We start from the raw sequence: 25,876 nt of genomic DNA, 5'->3' as shown, positions 1-25,876 counted from the left end.
GAGTTATACTGAGCATAGTTTGGGGGAGAAGCGAGCATCCCCGGTGGATATACTTCAGCTGACTTCTTGGGGGGGGGGAAGAAAATGTGATTGAGGGGGAAATTCCCCTCATCTCTCCCGGTAATTTGCACCCTACATATATATATATATATATAGATAGATAGATAGATAGATAGATAGATAGATAGATAGATAAATAATTGGCTTGGGGCAATATAGTGCTAAGCCGCATTTGTAAAAACAAAATCTACCCGTTGCTGTTGACAAATTTGCAAAAATTGAGATTAGATGGCAGTAAATATCGTAAATGGTGTTCTTGCCTTCATTAATTTGTATTTAAGTGCAGCGATAAATTTCGTTGCACAATACGTATGAATGTGGCTTAAAGTTATATTACTCCAAGCCCTTCATATATATATATATATGCAAGTTAGTTGGAAACCTGGGGCCCGTAAAATAGTGTTTCTAATCGAGTCCCACGTCTTGTAATTCCATTAGGTTATCTTTTCTCTCTCACTTGAAGAAAGAAAACTAATTTTTTAACGGTGACTTCCCTCCGGAGCAGCCTCTACTTTTAATTATGTGTTTGCTGTTTGAAGGCATATTGTCCTGTTACAATACAGTAAATATGAACATTTCTTAATTTAAGTCAAATTTAAGAGTATTAAAACTGAATTTTTGAAATTGTGCGTTGATTATAGCCTGTAATTTGTTAAAACAAAACACCTATCAAAGAAAATTACAAGTTAATGAAAGGTCAAGCAAGATGTTTGTGAATATGAAACTTACATCATAATATCACTTTGAGTCAAGAAGTTATATATGATAAGCATAATGATAATGATAATGATAAGCATAATGTGGTTCTAGTTTTCGATTCATCTTTACATTTCTTTAAGTATATAAATGCCAGTTTTTAAATCGCATAACATAACGGAAAAAATAGTAGCTACATTATATAAAATGAGGTAATTTTACGAACTGCGTTAAAACAGGAAATACAATTATGTTAAAATATTGAGGTAGTTTGGAATCTCTTGCCTGTCAGATGTCAATTAACAGATTAATAATTTCATTCTATAACAAGCAAGACTTTATTTTACATGAATTAAAGACCAAAATATAAATTCAGATTATGCTCTTTCGCAGGAGACCAATCCGACAAGCTTGGAGCCTTATATAAATGACAGCGTTTTGGTACTAATGAAAAATACAACTTACGGTATAAATGTTAATTTTCGACCCATGTTGTGTAGATGCTGGTCGATTACTCGACGAGATGCTGGTTGGTTGCTCAGATGATCCTTGGTCCTCTCCCTTACCTTTTTATATTGTATAAATTTCCTCAGTCAGACCCTGAGGTTCTCCATAACAGCCTTGTTTGTTCACTTAATTACTTTTTACGCTACGTGACTGCCGGAGAACCTCATTAGTCCACGATAAGTGTGACTGTTTATCCAAAATTCTTTTGTAACCTAATTTAAGTACACATACATTTTTTACATATAATTACTAGAAAACAATGCTAGTTATTTCACTAAACTTTTTTGATATATTCCTTTTTGCAATATGTTGAGCTTTTTTTTTTCTCAACTCATGTCATAGTTCCATTACAGTCCCCCACTGATGAGGAACTGTTCCTGAACATCACCGTAGTGTGTGTCACTCCTTTTTTTCCCTCAACTCATGTCATAGTTTCATTACACAACTGTGAGTTGAAAAAAAAAAAAAAAGAAGTGACACACACTACGGTGATGTTCAGGAACAGTTCCTCATCAGTGGGGGACTGTATTGAAACTATGACATGAGTTGAAAAAAAAAAAGTTAGCTCAACATATTGCAAAAAGGAATATATCAAAAAAGTTTAGTGAAATAACTAGCATTGTTTTCTAGTAATTATATGTAAAAAATGTATGTGTACTTAAATTAGGTTACAAAAGAATTTTTGAATAAACAGTCACACTTATCGTGGACTAATGAGGTTCTCCGGCAGTCACGTAGCGTAAAAAGTAATTAAGTGAACAAACAAGGCTGTTATGGAGAACCTCAGGGTCTGACTGAGGAAATTTATACAATATAAAAAGGTAAGGGAGAGGACCAAGGATCATCTGAGCAACCAACCAGCATCTCGTCGAGTAATCGGAGTAAAGTATGGAGCATTTTTTTGCAGCATCTACACAACATGGGTCGAAAATTAACATTTATACCGTAAGTTGTATTTTTCATTAGTACCAAAACGCTGTCATTTATATAAGGCTCCAAGCTTGTCGAATTGGTCTCCTGCGAAAGAGCATAAATTGAATTTGTATTTGGTCTTTAATTCATGTAAAATAAAGTCTTGCTTGTTGTAGAAAAAAATTATTAATCTGTTAATTGACATCTGACAGGCAAGAGATCCCTAACTACCTTACTATTTAAACAATTATGTCAATTGACGAAGCTATCGTAAAATTTAGGATGTTTTTTTTTTTTTTTTTTTTTAGCAATTAGTATATGATACCTCATTTGTCCGGAAGACGAGAATACATACCACTTAATCACACTAAATCAATATGAATATAAATGCCTGGTAACCCTTAGCTGTTTCGTTAGGTATGTGCTAAACTTCACTGTAATATGATCTGATAAATCCGTATGAAAATATTGTGACAAACAACACCAAAATCGAGTAGTGGCAAACCGAATGCTATCGTTTCAGAGTAGATTTCGAAAAAAAAAATAAATAAATAAATAAAAAATAAAATAAAAAGACTTTAAAGGAAGGAAGTGTGTATGTATGTATGTATGTATATACAGGGTATCCAATATACAATGCAACGCGGAGTTTGGGATAGTAGAACTTTTGAACCTGAAGTGATACACGAATAATGGTTATACCAAAATGAAGCCTTGTTCATGTATATACTTTTAAACTAGGAAGCATAGATTGAAGTACACTAGGAACCACACAGTGTTGCTACATGTAACCGAAGGTGTAAATCAATTTTTTTGCAAAATATGTTAATTGAATCATAACTTATACGTATGGATGTTCTGTCATTAATTTTCAGTTTGTTTAGTTGGAGTAGCTTGGAAAGTATGGAGCAGAAAAAAGAATTTTTCATTTCCACCGATAACTAATCGGATGAGGCCCCTGTAAGGGGTTACTAGGGAAATCGTATTTTTCATAAATTAACACACTGAATTGGCAACTGCTGATGTTTCAATGCATCAAAAGGTGTGTTAAGGATCTGTCTACGTTGGTATACGGACAAAATCTCGCGGCCGAAACATCGCCGCCCAAAATCTCGCCGGCCAAAACCTCGCGGGACAAAATCTCGCCGGGCCAAAACCTCGCGTGGCCAAAACCTCGCCGCCCAAAACCTCGCGTGGCCAAAACCTCGCCGCCCAAAACCTCGCGGGACAAAATCTCGCCGGGCCAAAACCTCGCGTGGCCAAAACCTCGCCGCCCAAGACCTCGCGTGGCCAAAACCTCGCCGCCCAAAACCTCGCGGGACAAAATCTCGCCGGGCCAAAACCTCGCGTGGCCAAAACCTCGCCGCCCAAAACCTCGCGGGACAAAATCTAACCGGGCCAAAACCTCGCCGCGAATGAAACTTTTCTTTAAAATTTACCCAATGTGTTTCCTAATATGCAATTCCACATTACAAATAATAATAATAATAATAATAATAATAATAATAATAATAATAATAATAATAATAATAATAATAATATACAAAACATCGTGTGCGTGGGCTTTTTCGGGTTATTCCCGTTTCCTCCCACTTTCTTTATTCGATCATTTCCTTCATCCTGGTCATCTACGTCTCCTTTAACCTATAGGACATAATCAAGGGACGTCGTAAAAACTCATATATTATTTCATACTTTCATAGATATTATTAGATTTTTGTTAAACTTTTAAGTTTTCGGATGTTCCAAAGTTCACGAAACTAACCTCGTTAGTTGTCATTACTTTCCTTTCTTTCCCTATAACCAGTTTCAAAACATCCTGTCGCCCTACCTTCACATTGAAATCCTCTAATACAGAAATAGTATTTTCATATGGTATCGCGGGACTTGGTCAAATACCCGTGATACTTCTTCTGAAACAGCGTCTTTTATACCGTCATCCTTATCATCTGTTGGAACATTTACATTTTGGTCAGGCGAGATTTTGGGTATGGCGATATTTTGGGGCGCGAGGTTTTGGCCCGGCGAGGTTTTGGGTGGCGAGGTTTTGGCCAGGCGAGGTTTTGGCCCCGCGAGATTTTGGCCTGCGAGGTTTTGGCCCCGCGAGATTTTGGCATGCGACGTTTTGGGCGGCGAGGTTTTAGCCAGGCGGGGTTTTGGCCCGGCGAGATTTTGTCCCGCGAGGTTTTGGGTGGCGAGGTTTTGGCCAGGCGAGGTTTCGGCCTGGCGAGATTTTGGGCCGCGAGGTTTTGGGAGGCGAGGTTTTGGCCAGGCGAGGTTTTGGTCCGCGAGGTTCTGGCCGCGAGGTTTTGTACCCAAACCGTCTACGTTATTCAATTCCTGAAAACAATGAAAAACAAACTTTGAAATTATCATGATAAAACGTTTACTTACATGCACCCGGTAACACTGCTACTATCAGAAATGAGTTACCAGCTCTACAGCGGATGCTGGGAGTGTCCTCTGTTTTGATTCAAACACTGGTTCACACGTTTCACCAGGTTGGCAACAACTTTACGAAGATTAGAAGTGTTAATGTTCTCAATGGCACCGCGAATGTTCGTTTCCAGGTCTTGAATAGTTCGAGATTTGTTCTTGTATGCCTCTTGCTTTAAATAGCCCCATAGAAATGAATAGCAGTGTTGCCGGATGCATATAAGTAAAAACAAATTTCATTATAATTTCAAAGTTTGTTTTTCATTGTTTTCAGGAATTGCATAATGTAATTAGATCCTTAACACACCTTTTGATGCACTGAAACATCAGTAAAGTTGCCAATTCAGAGTGTTAATTTATGAAAACTACGATTTCCCTAGTTACCCCTTACAGAGGCCTCATCCGATTAGTTATCGGTGGAAATGAAAAATTCTTTTTTCTGCTCCATACTTTCCAAGCTACTCCAACTAAACAAACTGAAAATTAACGAAGAACATCCAAACATATGAGTTATGTGTCAATTTACATGTTTTGCAAAAAAAAAAAAAAAAAAAAAAAATACACCTTTGGTTACATCTGGCAACACTGTGTGGTTTCTAGTGTACTTCAATCGTTGCTTCCTAGTTTAAAAATATATGCATGAACAAAGCTTCACTTTGGTATAACCATTATTCGTGTATTACTTCAGGTTCAAAGTTCTATCCCAAACTCCGGGTTGCATTGTATATTGGACACCCTGTATATTTCTCCTTCTGGTCTATTTAAGTGTCCCTTGCTTTCAAATTTTCTAAAATATAAATATAATATTGCTTCAGTTTTTTAAAAAATAAATATTAAAATTACATAGTGCAGTAATTAAATTTCGCGTAAAATACGAATGATTCGTACATTTAAAGATCTCAAGAAGAATTCAGTAAAATTAACTTGCTAAAACTGTCGTTTTTTTTGTTTGTTTTTTTTAAAGAATAAATAAAATGTTTCGTAATATAAATTAATAAGCTAAGAAAAATTATGTTACATGTATTTAACACTATTAAGAGCTACTCTTGTTTGTTGAGATTTAAAGAACCTACAATTAAAATAATACATATTTCGCTCGACTTTTCTATGAACGTAAGCTTCACATTAGTTGCTATATATAAATTTCTTACCTTGTAGGGTCAAGAAGTTTCCTTACTCTATGATCTATTAGAAAAAGAAAATGGCCATGGAATTTGCAAAACAAAAACAAATGCCAGCCTCAAACACCACTGATAATAAGTATGAAAAAATGGGATTTCCATTCCCAAAGATGTTTCGACAATGAGATCACAGGTCAGATGTCAAACATTCGTCGAGTGGATAAATATAATACACTTCAGATAGTACAGAATGCACTTTTCCTTCATTTTCGTTTGCATAGCGGTTAAAATCTTGCAGGTCGTTATAATCTGGACTTGGAATACATTTCTTATATTTTATTCCTGAAGCAAACACCTGTTTAATGTCGGTCTGCAACATAAGCTCAGCTATACAGTACCGTATGTTTACGCGCGTAAACTAACGATGTGAGTTTATGCGCGTCATGCAGTTCATGCATTGTGCATGAATTTACGCATATAAGCTGAGGAAAGCAGTTGCAGAATGGATCGATCGAAAGCAAAGTTTTAAGGGTGGGTACTACCAATGTTATATTGTTGAGAAAAAGAATAAAGAAAAGACGCTAAAGAAATAGGTATGTTTGGACAAGGAATAGGATTTTAATATTAGACAAGGAAGGATAATCCAACTTTCACAGATTATATCAAATTTTTATTTAGATTGTGATGGCTCAGTAGTAGAAGGTTCATCTCTGGTGCGTGAGGTATCTGGTTCGATCGCAGCTCGTATCAAATGGGCAGGGGTGTAGCCAGCAGGTTTGTGTAGGGGGGTCCGTCGTTTTTGAGGGGGGGGCAGCTACAATGTACAAAGCCAAACAATGTGTTGCTGCTAGTGTTTTTGAGGCCTGAAAGAAAGGAAAATTTTGGTTTCCTTCTGGAAAACTAAAAACACTATTTTAGCTTCTTCTTCTTCTTCCTCTTATTATTATTATTATTATTATTATTATTATTATTATTATTATTATTATTATTATTATTATTATTATTATTATCCATAAATTATATACAAGATAGTTTTTATTATGCTTAATCAAGAACTACTGTCCGGGACCAAACGCTATACTTTTGTGCATAACTATAAAGGTAACCAAGAAAGTTCTGTCCCTTTTCGTGGATGTCTGTGTTCAATTGGACCTCACACCGTGTGTTGAATGCGAGTGGAGATAAGGCGAAGGTCAATTGTTGGTGTGTATATCCAACCATACTACCTGGTTGTGGCAATTCAGATACACCGTAAAGACAGAGGGAACGGCTTGGGTACAAAACCTCGCGGCCAGAACCTCGCGGCCCAAAATCTCGCCGGGCCGAAACCTCGCCTGGCCAAGACCTCGCCGCCCAAAACCTCGCGGGACAAAATCTCGCCGGGCCAAAACCCCGCCTGGACAAAACCTCGCCGCCCAAAACCTCGCGGGGCCAAAACCTCGCCTGGCCAAAACCTCGCCACTCAAAACCTCGCGGGCCAAAATCTCGCCGGGCCAAAACCTTGCCTTGCCATAACCTCGCGTCCCAAAATATCGCCATACCCAAAATCTCGCCTAACCAAAACCTGGTTGTAATGATCGCGCGACACAGAATCTCGCCTGGTCTAAATTAAGCGAGACGTAGTGTCGCCTGGGAAGAAATGTTGTCAGGATAAAACCTCTTCACGACGATTTCTTCAATGTAGAATGTTCTATCGCCAGATTTACAAAACTTATTAGGTTTTGAAACTTGACATTTTGTATAAATCTTCTTGCTCCACAAGGGCACTAGCTCCAGATAAGACAATATTTTGCGAAATGCATGCCCTAAGGAGGAATGGAATGGAATGCCTTGAATGAATTTTGCCGTTCTCCAGATCTAAAAAAACTACTAAGCATAGAACCTTTACGTTTTGGTACAAATCTTCTCCTTGTACCATAAGAAGGTATGTTGCAAAATGCTCCTCGTAAGGGAGTGTTGAAGTTTGGATAATTCTTGAACGTTGGCTTGATCTCAGGACCCACGAGGTTTTGGCGGCGGGGTTTTGTCCACGCGATGTTTTGGGTGGCCCCGTGTCATTTTCCTGTTTCACTTTTTATTATGTTTATTTATCTCCAACCGTTTTCTGTTGGACTTCGCTTATCAAAATATTTCTAAAACTGGTTTACTGGTCCCAAAATCTAAAATTCAGAGTGGGGGTGGGGCGACTGCCCTCCTGCCCCACTGGCACCTCTGTCTAGCGGCTGCAATATGAAGCTATTCCACGCCCTTTCATATGGTTTTAGTTACATTTACTTCGGACTCTTGACTGCGAAGACATTAGGTTTTTAAATAAAATTAATTTGCTGAGCAAAATTGAACTTTATTGAAAATGAACTTGGATTCATTGTCCTCTGAACGTCCTAAATATTACTTTACTTCAATAAATTATTGACTTAAAAAACAACCAATTACATAGGCTTGCAGAAAATATTCTAAAGTTAGCACAACATGAAGTGTCCTTCAAACATTACTTTTGAAGCAATGGTTTTAAATGCAGGTACTATCAATGTTGTGTTGTTGAGAAAAAGAATAAAGAAATAGACATATTTGGACAAAGAAGTGGCTAATATTTAACAAGGCAAGAAAGAATAATCCATCTCTCACTGATTATATCAAAACTTTATTTAGATCGCGGTGAGTCAGTAGTAGAGGGATCATCTCTTGCGAGTGGAGTCTCTGGTTCGATCCCAGCTTGTGCAAAATGGGTTTTGTGGTTGACAAACACCGCGTGCGTGAGTTTTCTCGGATTGTCCCGTTTCCTCCTATTATTTTTACATTCCTCCTCTTTAGTGATGAGCGCAAGAGTCTTTGTCTTGCAGTTTTTACAAGAGTCTTCACCAAGACCAAAACCAGGAATCCCGATGCAAGACCAAGACCAAGACCAAGATCAAGTGTGCCAGTGCAAGACCAAGACCAAGACTCGGTGTGCAAGACCAAGACCACCTGGGTCTTGGTCTTAGTCTTGCATTTGCTCATCACTACACCTCTTCGTTCATGTCATCGTCGCCCTCTTCTGTACCCTACACAGTAGCCTATAAGCGTGGAACGTAAAATTCGAAGATTTAATTTTCTTTTATTTAGAACATACAATGTAACAAGACTAATTAACATATGTAATTTTTATACTTGCGAAAGTCTTCTATTCTGTACTTTCCTCCTGGAGATGTATTTTGGCGAATAATCTTCGCAAGAAATACTCAAAGTTTACATAGAAAAAATAAAACTGGGAGTAGGCGGCTTCAGCCTTTAATCAGGGGTTACTTTCCACCGGTCCAAAATATAGCTTAGAGAGGAAATTATTACTACTGGCACCTCCTACTTTCTAATTTTAGGTAAATATTTTATAAAGGTAGATGCTGGAATTAATTTCTTGTCGGAAAATAAATTGCGAACAATGGCGGATCCGCTTCATTCGCTTCACTCAGTAAGGCTTAGCTTTTTCTTTCTTTCTTTTCTTTTTTTCTTTCTGTTTTTTTTTTTTTTTTTAATCTCTGGACGTTTTGGGGGGCTTGAAGCTTACACACATAGGACTTACTAACATTATTTTTTTTTAAAAAAAAGAAATCCTGAAATTTGGCTAGGCTTCAGCCTGAAATCCCCAAACCCCGTAAACCTTCCAATGATTACAGTTGGATGATATTCTTGGGCACAAAGAGCTACCAAGGGAAATCAGTTCACGGGGATTTTTTTTTTTTCGTCCCTGAGTTGACATTTTTGTTGGATATATGCTAAAAAAAATCAGAATGTGGTTCCTGTGCCGGTCCAGAAAATACACAATTTTCTTTACAAATATCGATAAATCATACTAAGTACTGATACCAGTACCATGATTCTAATATCAATATTTGTAGATTTCATGCAGTTTTGTGTAGGAAGTGAAATGTATAAATACTGAAGGGAAAACATTGCACAGAAACATTATGTTCCTATGTTCAACATATTTTTTGTATGTGGTGCAAAGTATCCTGACCTATGATGTTACTTTGCACCAAAGTTTATATTATAGTAATCACGGTCATCGTGAATGTTTACAAATGCACTTGCACGAATGTTTTCCTTATATATCTAGCTATTATATGTTTAAAATATAATGTTCTAAATCATTACGTTTATAAGTTACATGCGATTTTCTTTAAAATTCATTACATCTGCTGCAAAGTAACCCCGTCTTACGGTACTGGATGATCTTTGTCTTAAACAATATCACCTACTCACGAAGCTGTATACATTTCTTGGAAAAGCAATCAGAACGAACATAATGTTTCTGTGCATTCACTTTACGGTACCCAAAGAAAACCTTTTATCTGCAGCTATAACGCCTACAGGTAATCTATTATTGAAATCTAGGCCCTGATCTAGGACGGGCTCCTGGGAGGGAGCGGCAGTGAAAGATTTCTGCGATGGTCTGCCAGTGGGGAGCGGCGAATGACCCTTCGTCCCGTGCTGCAGAGATTTCTTTGAATTTAGTGCAGGTGTCTTCTGTGGTGCGTATTGTATTCAAATTTTAAAAAGTGGATCAAAGAATTTTCCACATAAGAAATATATACCATATAGGCCTATTACAAAGAGTATTATTGCTGGAATTTTAAACGAAATTTACTAAACTAATTTCGTGCAAATTACTAACTCAATCCTTTATATAAATTTTATATCTCTCTTTATTGTTAATAATTATAAGAAACAATATGTTGAAAGTTACTGTTGAAAATAACACTTTTTGAACCTCGTCACCGTTATCACTCTTACAATTTTCTCTACGAGACGAGAATTTTTTCGAGTCTGGTGAGCAACACTAGTTCATCCAAGTCTTAGATTTCAAACATCATTTCAGTGCTAAATGATCCGTATATAAAACCTATAAATTATAAAAGTAATTATACGATCACAATGAATAGCATATAGGAACGCCTAAGATATTCAAATCATTACACAATATACTCCAATAAGAAATATGGTTTAAATATTGTTAAATTACATCCTTCTTAGACTTCTCTCCTGAAGCAGAAGGATTCTGAGAACTATTAGATAAGGGAATACATTTTGTACTTAAATTTACAAAACGAGACGAGAAGTGAATCCTCGAGAATCCAGACAAGAAAGAAGTTTTCGAGAATTTATACAAGACGAGACAAGACTTAGGGTTCAGGAGAAGTGGTGTAATCACCAGTGGGAACTGGCAAGTCATCTAATTTAGATTCCAAATTAATATAGAGGTTTCCCTTTCATAAACCTCGTTAAACTTAATCAGTCAACTAAGCTTTATTAAGCTGAACGAATGTAACTTATGCGTCCACATGTAAACGTTTATTTACAGATATTTCTCTCGAAGATGGTTTGAATTATGTTGTCCAAATTTAGCGCTATCATAATGATCGTGTATCTGGTTTCAAAATTAACTAGATAAAAGGCCCATTTAAGGGCTGTATGTCAACTTGACATCGAACAACTTGCACCAAATTTACTTAAAGCTGGCCATTTTTCACTTCCATTCTTGGCAATTTGCCGAACAGGTAATTTTGTCACCGAAAATTTTGTCACAGTAATTTCGTCAGTGGTAATTTTTTCACCAAAATATTAGCATATAGGTAATTTCGTCACCGGAAAATTTTACACAGTAATTTTGTCATCGGTAAATTTATCACCACAGCATTAGCATATAGGAAACTTTGTCACGAATTTTTTTCCCCTTTGTTGAACTAGGTATAAACAAAGTAAACGACCAAAACAGCTTATTTATCTTAATCAAACTTGGAAAATAATTTAGTTGGTGTTATATTGTCATTTTGAATTTATTCCTACATGCATATTAATATATGTATCTGTATACGAAAAACAACGTATCAGTCTCGGTCTTGTTTCGATCAATATTTGCAGCTCCTTCCTGACAAAGCGGTTAGCGTACGTACCTTTGGCGTGGTAGACCCGGGTTCGTTTCCTTGCAGGTTATGTGCTTCGGATCCCACGTTAAGTTATAGTTCGTATCTGATGTGGCCCCGCTGATATAGTCGCAAGAGCCTGAGCAACAGGAAATTTGTTTGAGATATCCTCGGTACCGAAAACCAACATTAAACCCCAATAAATAAAGTCCAACACTTTGCATTACATTATACTTGAATAGCCAGAGCACATGTCTTTGAAGCATGGGGTTCCAGGTTTGAATCTTGGTGGGAGATCATTAAAAAGTTTCAACTCATAACGGTAGCTTACATTCCATCTTAAACCGTAGGTCGACATCTCGTACAGCTTTGATGTTGAAAGGGAGCTAGATTCCAAGCCAACCAACTATGCAATTTATATTTTGATATTTTAACAAATACTCTGGTTTAATCTGATAGTTTTCCTTTTCCCATGATCTTGCCTTATACTGAAATTCTAATCTATACCAATCGCTGCTCTGTTGAGTGAGCTGTCGGCTCGACTCGATAGTGAATGAGCTGTAAGCCGACCCGCTCGAGCCGTTCAGAACCCTAAACCCGAGCCGAGCAGTTTTGAACTTGTTTGGCCGGCGCTCTCTAACTTGTAACGATTTTTGGTTCGAGCCCAAATACTTGCTCCTCCAGAAATCAGACCCAGAACCACGTGAATAATGCCTTCCCTCCTAGACTTCACGACTACCGAAGTCAACAGTCAACTCGCTTTTAGTATTTAGATACAAATCGCCTATCTTTCATGTATATACACGGTGTTGTAATAATAATAATAATAATAATAATAATAATAATAATAATAATAATAATAATAATAATAATAATAATAATAATAATAATAATAATAATAATTTGTAGTAGCAGTAAGTATCATTAATAATAATTATATTGTCAATGTAGGATATCTGAAGAAAGTATTTGAAACTACACACAACATTGGGCTCGATTTGGCTCGACTCGACTCAAATTCGAGTCGAGTTTAGAGCCGAGTTGGAGGAAATTTTTCGATCCGAGTTTTCGAGTCGAGCTCAAATATGTCTGTTTCGAGCCGAGTTGAGTTTCAATGAAAACTCGCTCGAACTCGCTCGTGCCCATTCTTAACTGTCTCTCGTTCACGGTTTTGTTTAGGACTCTCAAGTAAGGCTCGATCGATATGTTGTATCTCGGTCTAGTTTCGATTTACTAAAGTCTGTCTCGTCTCGAAATTTAAAGAGGAGAAACATGATACTTAGAGTAATCTCGGTCTCTGCATCACCATTAGAATATGTTACGTATGTTCAAGTTTAATTCTAGAACGCTTGGAGCAATTTCAACGAAGTTTGATACACATATGACATACAATCACAATAATATTGTAGGGCAAGATATCTCCGGTCTCCCTAGCGGTGGATAGAAGGGTGACGTATAAATAATCGAGAACGACCTACATTCATGTCGAATACACATTTTTAAAGAGTCGCTATACTTTGTTGAGAGTCCAGATGACATTTAAGCTCAAGTTTAGTCTAATAGAACAATAGATCTCCGTAGAACCTTATGCTAACTGTTAGAAATGAATAGAACTATTGAACCTACCAGAAATTTTGAAAACAAATAAATTGCACGTCAAATATACATTTCAAATATTTTGAATAAACTTTTATTCTTCCGTGTATACAGTTCAAAGACTAAACCATATTCGATTACCGATTAAAGAAAGAAAAAAAAACGAAAAAAAAATCATAATTTAACGTCAAACCATTAAGGTCTTTCGGCTGAAGGAGGTGAATGATTAATGAAAGTGAATGATGATGAAAAATTAAACTTTGTGCTCTCCTACTCTGAATCAAACCTGGAACCACGTACAACAAAGGAAATACGCGCTAGTCACTACACTAGCAGAGAAAATTGCTTATTGCACTCTTTCGAGTACAAAGGCTATATGACACGGTGACCTTCAATTTAAGGTAGAACCATAAGCACCGCAATACGATCAAATTTCAAGGCTCTCCTCATCAGGACTCCAACCCAGGACACGGTGTAAGGAAGGCGCAAGTGCATGATTGTAAATATTTTGCCGTAATTTAAATGTATTATACGAAGTATTCATATAGTTTTTGGCCAAGAAGAAGAAAAGAAAAGTTGTAAGCTGTTGTAGTTTTATTCATTGCTTATAGCATTGTTTCAAATTCTTTAGAAATAAATAAATAATAATAAAAATAAAAAACTTCCACTGAAATCTAGTTTCATACTATCCTTCGATATGGACAACAAACCCATGTGCAAAATTCCTGCTGCTCCGTAACAATAGATAGCAATTTCCAAGAATTGCCTCACTTCCCTCTATGCTCTGTACCTTCAACCATAAAATACAAGCATCATATGATCTCTGCATCTTTCGGAATGATGGGAGAATTTTGAAAACGCTACGTCTCATTCAGAGCTTACGAAGCAGAGATGGGTATTTTTGCTAACTCTCACTCACACTCACCTACCAAAATCTTCCTTTTCAATGCTGCACATGGAATGCGTTTCTTATGTTCTTGTCTCTGAAGCAAATGAGTCCACGTAAGCGCGAAGCGAGTGCGGGCTCGCGATCACACTCACTTCTCTCAACTGTGATCGCGCTCACTTGGGCTCGCGATCACACTCACTTCTCTCAACTCTGATCGCGCTCACTTGGGCTCGCGATCACACTCACTTCTCTCAACTCTGATCGCGCTCACTTGGGCTCGCGATCACACTCACTTCTCTCAACTCTGATCGCGCTCACTTGGGCTCGCGATCACACTCACTTCTCTCAACTCTGATCGCGCTCACTTGGGCTCGCGATCACACTCACTTCTCTCAACTGTGATCGCGCTCACTTGGGCTCGCGCTCAGTAATCTTAACTGCACTCGCGCTCGGTCGCACTCGCGCTCACTAATCGTAATTGGGCTCGCGCTCACTTCTCTACTGGACTCGCGCTCACTCGCGCTCGCGCTCAGTTTTCCCAACAGAGCTCGCGCTCACTTGGGCTCGCGCTCACTTTTTTCAACTGGGCTCGCGCTCACTTGAGCTCGCGCTCATTTTTTCAACTGGGCTCGCGCTCACTCGGGCTCACGCTCACTAATCTCAAGTGGGCTCGCGCTCACTCGGGCTCGCGCTCACTTTTTTCAACTGGGCTCGCGCTCACTCGGGCTCGCGCTCACTAATCTCAAGTGGGCTCGCGCTCACTCGGGCTCGCGCTCACTTCTTTCAACTGGACTCGCGCTCACTTGGGCTCGCGCTCACTTTTTTCAACTGGGCTCGCGCTCACTCGGGCTCACGCTCACTAATCTCAAGTGGGCTCGCGCTCACTCGGGCTCGCACTCACTTTTTTCAACTGGGCTCGCGCTCGCTTGGGCTCGCGCTCAATTATTGATCGCGAGCCCGATTGAGTGCGAGTGCCGAGCTCACGAGCGCCGGGCTCGCGAGTTTGGACACCTATGGTAGAGACTATGGTTGATGTGTTGGCCATCTCTGGTCGATTATAATGACTTGTTTTGAAGACATGAAAAGGGTTTCAATCAAGGACGCGTCGCTTCTGATGTATGTGGTCCAGGTTTCAATTCCTGGTGCTAGTCGGTTTTATCTCATTTTAAACTATGGATCTACCTTTGCTTTAGCCGAGGTTAAGCTTCAGATATCAAAGCAAACCAAATTGAAGCGGTTAATTTGTTGTAGCTTTCGTAATTTGGAAAGCTCCTCGCATTTCATGAACAGAAACTGGGGAAAAGATATTTCTTTCCTTTTTGTCAACAGAACAAACCACTGGACGACAGGTATAAACAAATTCTGAACAAAACCTGTTTTTAACCAGATATTTCCCACTTTCCTTCCATGAAGCTGGCAGCCAAGAAGGGTTGGAAGTGGTGACCTATTCATTCCTTTGTTTCTCTACGGGGAGCTATACCTGGCTTGCATGCGATAAGTTGAACATGCCCAACTTATCGCATCGTATCATATGCAAGAGAGATATCATGAGATAAACTAATTTAGACACGATGATTTCTGAAATTTATCTCTACCCTTGATGATTTATCATAACGTCTAAAAAGGGCCTAAGAAAGAGTAACCAAATGCTTGCTCTATCTTTCTATTTTTAACGCTGATTCTTCTTTTTCTCATTTCTTTTTGTTTCATCCTTCCTTAATTTTTTTCATTTCTGGTCTCGAAGGGGGTCCAGACTCCCCCTTAGCTACGTGCCTTTAAGAACCTATATTGGAATGAAAGTTGAAGGGTTGAAAGAAATCACATGTGTTCTACCGTTTCCTCAACCCTTATCATTGTAGTTAAACAATTTACTTTTGTCTCTGCCAAGAGACTCTTGCTACTGTCTTCCGAGAAGACCCCCTGTCTTCCGAGCAGGTAAGAACACTGACCTTCAAGAAAAATTTTGTCACATAGAACTAAAGCAAGAAAAAAAATTCTCCCACGTCGGACATTGATATCAGTTATAAAAGGAAACAACCAAACCTCAAAAGTGCCAAATATTCACTAAGATACATATGGGTCAATCCATGCAAAGGGATCGAGAAAAAAGAAAAATTGTCGCTCGACAATTTCAAAAAAATCTAATTTTTTCATGAATGTTTACTCTATATCAAGGTACTTCAAAACCACAATTAATTATTTTTTACAACATCACATGGCGACGCAACGGCTGCCGCCATTTTGCGTTTTTTTCGATTTTAGGCGTTTACGTTGTTTTGAATATCTCTGCATGTATTTGTCCTACCAAATTGACAATTGCTGGACGTCTCCAACTCGTGCAACTTTGATCTCTTAACATTTTTTCCTAAAACCATTTGAAGGGGGTAAAATCAGGGTCTGCAATAGCAACATTTTTGGACATTGGAAACATGTTTGGGAAACTGAATTCGTGTGTGCATGTAGTCCTGGGTCATCAGTTAAAACACATAAAATTTACAGACCTGTAGCTGCTCTCATAGGCCTGAACCAAAATCGTAAAGTTGGGGAATTATGCCAATTTAGCATTTTTCACCATCCAATATCTCCAATGGGCCTTGATTAAAAAATCTGAAATTTTGGGAATAGTTAGTCCTTTAGTATACCATAACACACAACTAGTGCTCTCAAACGGGTCGGGTCATTCGGGTCAGCTCGGATCGGGTTATAGGGTCGGGCCATTCGGGTCAGCTCAGGTCGGGTTGTCGGGTCGAGTCACTGGGGTGAGGTCACTGGTCGGGTCACTCGGATCGGGTCAGTCAATTCGGGTCACGGGTCGGGTCGGGTCGGTCTTCAACCCGACCAGACCCGACCCGTTGAGAGCACTAATTGTAAATACACCTGTATTTACAGCATATCAACCATCTCATCATTTACTTTTAAGGCCTAAAATTAATATTTATTTATAAACCAATTTATCCCATGCATTTCTTCTTTAGGAGGAGAGGGCGTAAATTTGAGTCTAAACCTAATATTTGCTATAACTCCGGAACAAAAGGTTTGCGCAGTATAGTTTTCTGTATTTACTAAGCTCGTGGGTCTATCACCACGCAAATTTTGGTAGCGATTAAAAGAGTCTGCGTACGGTATAAGAAGAATCAGATGAAGATTAGTGGCTGACGGCATATACGGTCTGCGGTTGATGCATAAACGGATAACTTGCATTCTTTCCATTGGAATAAAAATTTTACCTCATAGGTATACGTAAATGTGATTCCAGAAATAAAGTAAAGAATAATACTAAGAAGAAATTCTGGAAGATCAAAAGGAAAAGAATGCTTCAAATATCAATAAGAAGAAAAAAGTACTAACTTGGTAGTTCCTCCTTTTTTCACTTGAACTATAAAAAAGTTCTTTTCCTTATACCTACAACAGGTAAATGAATGCTGAACACTCCGGAAGTTAAATATTTCATCCCTTATTTTTCTTGGAAGATTGACTCAACCAGTTCACAAGTCCTTTTAGTGCTATAAATGTAGCCTCTTTCTATATTTAGAGCCTGAAATATAAGAAGAAGACTTTTCATGTATATGAGTAAACTCAACCACTTGATGCACCTCACGCATTTTAAAAAGGAGATTAAAGGTAATGGGATCCGTTTGGCCGTCGCATTATTTGCTTTTGACCTCTTCAGCTCAAGAATCAAAACACTCAACTAAAAGAACAAAATTACAGAAAACGGCTCTATAAAAGGTCGCATTAGCGCAGGTGTTCGGAATTCGTTTACATCTCCCTAAAGCAAAAGAGATATAAAGAAATCGTTTATGTATTTATGAAACAATCTTTCGATAATTTCTTATTCAAACATTTTCCTTTTGCTTTCATTACACCAGATTTCAAACTTGCAGTATATTTATTTATAAATATTTCTTAACTTTAAATATTAGGCCTACTATTAATAACTCGGATATACAATAAACTAATTTGTGAAGATGACATCCTACCGGGATTGTGAATTGTAACTGCAAAACAAATTCAAAGGTTGGATGTTTGTAGCCAGCAGAGAATAATTTCTCACAAGGTTTTTGTGTTCACCACAGTAAGGATATCCATCAGGTTTATCTTTTGTTTGCAATGACATAGAGTGATTGTACTGAGTAATATAATCTAACATTTTATACGATACCATTTATTTACACATAACTTCCACTCTACAAAACTAGACCCCACATAGCCTATGAATGTTTTGTAAATTTTATGTTACACTCTTTGGATTTGTATGTATTGTAGGGACACGCTCGAAGAATATTTGATAAAAAGATTATGACTGTTTTCCCAATTGAAGTATTTCAAGGTACTTTTTTTTTCTCAATTGTCTTTGGTTCCAGCACAGTGGACTTTCGGGCTACGAATTTATGTTCACGTACTCGTTGCGTATTTCATCCGCTGACCGTTACACATACAACTCAATAATTCACATAAACACGATTTTTCTTCGTCACTTCCTTCCAAGTGTCTATTTTCCATTTTCTATCAGTGTATTTGAAACGTAAACATTACAATTATTTATTATTGTTATGATATTCTTCGACGTCTCGAAATAGTCAGAGTGTAGAATTTATTCAAAAGAATATAAATTTTATGTAAATTCTGTCATTAAGGTGTGTCTAACATGTAAGAAAGCTGTAGGCAAAAAGGGAGAATCGAATTAAGGTTTACAGTTACATAATCTTCATATGGCTTAGTGCTCCTTAATAGCAACAATTATTTCCCGAAAAAAGAGAAAAATGAAACCTCGAGGAACAAGTATCGCAATTCTTTCTTTCTTTCTTTCTTTTTTTTTTTTTTTTTTTGGTCTCTCTTTCTCTCTCTCTCTCTCTCCAGCAGAGTTCTTAACAGTACCTTCAATAGATGACTCATTTAGATATTAGGTGTCAAAAGGTTTGAAAGGTAAGTTATAATAGAGCGAACGTTAAATTGACTTATAAATATTTCTCTTTTTAAGCTAAATAGTACAATAGAAGGAGTACAACATATACTTACGTATCTGATTTATTTTGAAGTTGCTAGCATTGTGGAAAACGAAAGAAATATAGAAATATTAAACGATCAAGTGTTTTGAAAGACTATGATAGATCCCTATACATAAGCTTGCTCTCTCTATTAATTTTGTATCCTTAAAAGAAAGTTCCGATCCCCATTCTCCAAGAAAAAAAATCTGGTTGCTACTGTTGCGTGCAATATACTTCATATCAGGTTTTTATGTACTGTACCTAGTACTATTATTCAAATAACTATCCTTAAGAAGCATAATAAAATTGACACGATGAAATCTAATAACAACAACCAATCTTCTATGAATTCATTGTTCTTACTTGAATATATTAATTTGTCACTAAAATAAAACAAACATACTAATGGTAGATAAAATGTTCGTAGACTCTACTACTTGCTTAGCGTTAACTTCTGGTGTCTGAGTTCAAAGGAATTGGATAGGTTTACACGATGTTGAGTGTTGTTTTATCCTGAGCTAAACATAAACATTTTTGCATTTTAGGCTGCTTAACTAGTGTTGACCAGAGAATATCTATTGACATTCATCAACTGTGCCAATATTTGTAATATTGCAACACAAGTTAGTCGCGAGAGCACTTCGCAGAAGATATTGTATTTGCGAAAGCATGGTAAATTAAGCGTAAAAAGCAAGTACTGTTTATACTGTACATGCTGGATCAACGGTAAACAATGTAGTTAGTGTTTTGTGCATAGTTCTAAACACCGAGCAAGCACATCGTGACAAGGTTTAATAAAAGGATTGCTGTAAAAATATTTTCAATAGCTTCAGGGTTGTTCTTAGGAAACTAATTTAGTGGAAAAGTTATTTTTCACCAAAATTCGGAAAAAGGACAATTACCTAGTTCCCCTTCTTGGATATGATAATTTAATTCGTAGTTAAAATAATACGTGATTTTGTTCTTCCAATAGTGGTATTAACAACTTAAATTAAATTGTAAGTAGGTTTTACCAAGCTACCAAATTTATTTAATAGAACATACACAGAACGTAAAAAGGCACTTGATGCACTAATGGTTTAAAATTAATTTGATTAAAAGAACTGTGATTTTTGTTGACGCCAACTAAGATAATCTGTAACCATTATGGAAGTGATGTTTGGAGCAGAAATAAGCGCCAATTATTTTGTAATTGGTATTTATTAAATTCTTTTTCGCATTATTGCTTACAATACGTTAATTTCAAATAAGTTTACGTTATACTAAATATAACACTAATTCAAAACTGAAAGTATAATTTTACGTAGTTTCTCTTATGGAAATACACGGACATTTCTTTCTCTTGTTTTGATTAAAAAAAAAAAAAGAAAATGGTTAATGCCCGAAGTAATGTGACACGAATATAAATGATTTTAATATTCTTATTCTTTTTTTTTTATCTTCGAGAAAAAGACCTTTCGCTAACCAAGAAATACGCACAAGAAACCGCATAGTTTTCGAGTAACAGACTCTCGTAAACGAGAGAAATAAGGTAACTGCAGGTATATACACCAGTGCACCTAAATACGCCAACTGTTCAGTGCTGGGACGTTTCCGACGAAATCCGCTAGAATGCACGTCCAATATGTGCAACGGGCTTAAACAAGTCTGATTTGACAAATACTCCGGGAGATAGGTCTAAGACTGTCACGCCGTGCAGCTTTGTTTGCTTCGGGAAGATTCCGTGGAAGGGCGTTGTTATTTCAATAGAGGTAAGAATCCGTTATACCGTGCTACCTTAGTTCATTATCGATTGTTTACAACAATGTACGCCTTATTTCATGTCCATCTAGGAACACTTTGTTTTGTAAGTGTAACTTCAGTATTTGTGATTCCATGGTTACTTAATCAATACCAAGCATCGTACAGCGAAATACGCTAGGGCTTGTGCAGGACTAACTGCAGTAGACGAAGATGTTTTCATTTGTCCCACATGTTCCATGTAAAATTGGTGTAGTCTTTTTATATCACAGTACAGTGACACTTAGGGATGGTATCGCTATCCTCGGTCTCGCTTCGAACTATCGAGACGAGATCGAGACTGAGACGGACTTTTATATACCGAGACGAGACCGAGACCAACACTGATTTTTGTATACCGAGACGAGACCGAGACGAGACTTAAGTCAGTCTCGAAAGTCTCGGTCTCCTCTCGAATATTGATAGCTATTAAAATTGTCTTTACTCAAAATTTGTTTCGTTGCTGTGTTAGATAATATGGGAACGGTTGACTGATGTACAGTGGCGTATTTAAGGGGTAGCTATCGGACTCAAGCCCCTCCTGAAATAAATTTGTTATCATTTTTTTTCGCATTGCACATACAACACAAATGTTTTTTTTACCCGTTTCTCAAGCTTCTCGAAAAACCAAATTCCACTGCGGATGTATATAGCCTTCTCTCTCTCTCCAGCCGCGGATCCAGAATATGATCGAGGGAGGGGCTACACCATAGTTTGCCGCTTTATCCAGTGTAAAGAAAGTAGGATTGAAGACTATTTTATCCAGTATATACCTAAGCATCAAGGGGTTCTATAGACCCTAGAGCCCTCCCCTTGGATCCGCGCATATATATATATATATATATATATATATATATATATATATATATATATATATATATATAAAATATTAAAATTTTGTACCATGTATTGTGAAATATTGAAGGGGGGATTCTTCTAGATACTCTGCAAAATCACTAGATAAACTAGCAGTGTTGCCAACGTAACATAAAGTTGTATTTTTTTTTTCAAATTACACTACGTAATGTATCACATACTTCTAATTTAGATATTAAATAAAATCACAATACCACTGTAACAAAGGACAATACAGTATCACTAACATCAACAATTCTAGTAACTCAAATGACATGGACGGTGCAATGCGTATCAATTGTATCTTAGCGACAAATATAATGTATTTCGAATGAAGGAAGGAACAAAGTTACAAGAAATGGAAAATCTAACTATTTCTAAAGACTTTACTTCGAAAACATGCTGACATATCACGACTCATCACGTAGATGCTTCCAAAAGTCTTAAATGATCATATAATGCCATTTACAACAATTGTTATTTCAAACAGTTTCAGAGATGCCAAATACATGGGTAGTGATTTTTATACTGCTAAAAATGACGCATTTGTGTTAAATTTTTATAATGATTGTTGCTTTTATTTGCTTCTATAACATTACAACAATAGTATTTGGTGGTTTTAATCATAGGGGTAACTTAGGGCGGGCAAGGGGGCAACTGGCCCCCAAAATTTCTGAAGGTTATTAGAATAGTCATCCAGTGTTATCTGTGAACTGAGCTGCAGCGAATACGACACAGTTTTGCTTAATTTTATGTTTTTGTTTCACTGTATTGAGGTCTTTAGGCCACTAACCAGGCCAAGAGAAGGGAGGGGCAAGGAAGTGAAAAGGCAGCGACCCTGGCCTGACAAAAGGTAATAGGTTAAACCTCAGCCATTCAGTCAGGATGGCCGGTCGGAACAGAGTTCGTGCCCATGCTCCACCTTTCTAATGCTGTTCGTTAGGCATACACATTGCCCAGGGTTTAAAGTGGCTTCAGTGAATAGGCGCCTCGCCAGAATGCTTATCCACAGTGATTTGCCAGAACGCAGTCAATAATGAAAGTAAATATCCCTGATCCATGTTCCTGATCTGTTTCGATAAATCATATTAATAATCTTTCATAGACCGAACCAAAATATTAATTAAAAATTAATGCACAAAGTTTGTAAAGTGACAAGTGTTGCACACGAACTAAATTCCGACAGGAGTCTGATTTGCCGGTATGCAGTGCCAGCGCATTCCGGCTCACTTTAAGCCCTGACACTGCCTCTATTACTAGCTGAATAAGTGTAACTCACTTTCGAAGCATGTGATCTGAATTGGTTCACACCTCATTGTATTTTTTTTTTTTTTTAACGTTTTCAGACATTACATGTTCATTTACGATGGTGATAATAAATTATAAACTGTAGTGTCAAATTCAGGATTTCTTTATTTTCTGTTACATTAAAGATGCTTGTAATCTAAATAAAGACAGGACTTATTTTTAGCATTTTTTTTTTGGGGGGGGGGAGGGTCAGAGATCCAGTGTAAAATTGTGATTGAACTATATCTAAAAATAATTTGCTCATGTTGAGAGATGTTCATATACCTTCTGCCTTACTGATTCCGGCTGTTTCTTAGACAATGGACAGTTATTAAAAATTTTGTCTTATCTATGCTAATATTATTATAAAATGTTTGAATGTAAATTGTCTTTAAGTCTGAAAGAAGTTCTAGAATAACAACGGGAATGAAACTCTGATTTTAACCACATCTGGTAATGTCTTACAATAAATGTTTTGATACATCCATCTCAATAAAGGTCAGTGAATTTTGAGCGTGCTGGAGAAAAGAGATGCAGTGTACGTTGATGGTAAAAAGAAGTACAGGTCGGTCTGTTTGGGATACAGGATGTGTTTTATAAGGGTAAGCAGAGACACACAGAACTCGGCTCTTTGTCGAATATCTTGTTGTCCTAAATACAAAAGAAAGGGCCTGTGACACATCCATAAGGTGTCTCGGCCACAACAACCGCTTTTGATTAAACTTGGTAGACTAATAGGACATTTTGCAAAACTAATGTAACTAGCAGGAATTTGTCGAAAAAGCTGTAGTTTCTGAGATACAGTCGATTCTTTAAAAATGAAATTTGTCGTGATATCTCGGGAACGGCTTCACGGAAAACAAGCAAACTTTGCAAGCCACAGCAGATACATGATAGCTTTAAAACGGAATTAAAACGAATTGTCTGCACCTGCGCAGAACTGCGCATAATGCGCAAATGATTGTGCGCATGCGCATATCTCGAAAACGTGAAGACTGCGATATATTTTTCTCTTGCTTAGTTTGAACTACGTGACAAGTATAACATAATAAAAAAAAACTGCACTCAAAGGTGAGCGTTTTCAAGCAAATGAGGTGAGAAGATGTTGGGGTGGTCTGCCCCGGACACCCGCGTCTAGTTACGCACTCTGTCTGGCTTCTCATCGCCATATTCGAGGTGTAGTGATATCAAGTACTGTAAGTCATCAATGTTACACAAGAGTAACACCTACTTTACAACTTTAAAATGGTGTTTCTTCACAAGCAATCAGCGTACGCCTGGCGGTCCAGGAAAAAATAAATGAAATCTTTAAGTTTTGCGTCCCACGAATATGCCGGCTAGGCTAAAGGAGATGAAGGATGAGAAATGAAGGAAATGGTGGAGTGAAGGAAGACGGAGGAAACGGGAGAACCCCGAGAAAACCCACGTACACGGTGTTTGTCCACCACAGTTCTCTTGGCGCTAGTTGGAATCGAACCAAGCGCCCCATATACCAGAGGTGAACGCTCTACCTCTGAGCCACCCCGCACGCTGGCGGTACAGGAGTTCGTCACAGAAAGCAATTCTGTCCTATCCAAAAGCCAGAGGTGGTAAACATGAGCAATGATTGCCTGAGGGATTCCCTAAGACGCGAGAACTGCCTAGAAGTCTCGCAAGCAAAAATTGTTTCAAATGAATTTGTATTCGGAATTCAATATTACAATCGGATTCAACATACCTAGGTAGCAGAAGAAATTAAAATGTTACGCGTGGTTCCATAACATTGGGCCTATAAAACAGAGGGCCTATAAAACAGAGGGCCTATAAAAATGAAATAAATTTCACAGATAGAGATCACTTATGGGCATGATACAATTATATGGATTATTAGATACACAGTGGCAATTCTTGAGGGAAGACACAACACAGGGTAAACTATTCTCTCTTCAAAGTGAGGGAAGAAAATTTGCCTAATGTACTAACTCTAGTACCTATAATCAGGCCCGTGCTGGGATACTCATGAGGGCGGTGGACAAGTCTACTAAAAGGGCGTCCATACAAACGGATATATATATATATATATATATATATATATATATATATATATATATATATATATATATATATATCCGTTTGTATGCTTTGAAAGAAAGTATTAGTGCCATTTTATATCAAAATCACCACCAAATTTGTTTTAGTATTAACGTAAATAGCTAATTTGTGGAAACCTCGAAACGAAATCCTCTTTACTAGAGAAAAAATTTTTGTTCCTGTAATAACATTTTTGTCAAATAAAAAGAAGCTAAATATATCAACAACTTAATATAGCTCTGTGGCCTATGGACACAGGAGATTCAGTGCCGCGTTTACAAAAGCTCTCCATGGATTTCTGTCCTTAGCCAACTGGACCCAGTTTCTACTTTATATTCCAATCTCCGCGAAAACCATTTTAATATTGTCCTCACATCTGAGCCCGGTCTTCCTAATGGTCGTTTTCCTATTTGGATTTCCAGTTAGAACTTTGAAAGCGTTTCTAATTTCTTCCATTTTAGCTATATGACCTGCCTACCTAAGCCTCCTTGATGACCCTAACAATGTTTGGTGAACGTATAAATTATGCAATTCCTCGTTATGAAGTTTCATCCATTCCCCATTCTCGTTCCTTTTGGAGTCCGAATATTCGTCCAAGAATCTTGTTTTCAAATACTTTCAGTCTGCGATTTTCCCTCAAAGGCAGTGACCATGTTTTGCAACCATACAGCACAACAGATATGATTATCGTTTTATATTTTAAGCTGCAAATTCCTGAACAGAATTCGCGACAACAAAAGATTTTTAACTGAATAATAATACGAAATCCCTGCTTTCAGTTGA

At 37.5% G+C, this 25,876-nt stretch overlaps 1 long non-coding RNA gene across 1 annotated transcript in view; it reads right to left on the bottom strand.

The window, feature by feature from the left end:
- Window positions 1-1,508, bottom strand: part of LOC145683434 (uncharacterized) — a 75,326-nt gene extending 73,818 nt beyond the window's left edge. Inside the window, exon 1 of the long non-coding RNA XR_014131095.1 lies at window positions 1,222-1,508. This is a non-coding gene — a long non-coding RNA (uncharacterized LOC145683434). The remainder of the gene's footprint in view (window positions 1-1,221) is intronic.
- Window positions 1,509-25,876: the final 24,368 nt, after the last annotated feature.

This window comes from Thermobia domestica, chromosome 4 (assembly GCF_964235325.1).
Source record: "Thermobia domestica chromosome 4, izTheDome1.hap1.1, whole genome shotgun sequence".
Lineage (NCBI taxonomy): Eukaryota > Metazoa > Arthropoda > Insecta > Zygentoma > Lepismatidae > Thermobia > Thermobia domestica.
This window is presented reverse-complemented; position numbering and strand designations above follow the sequence as displayed.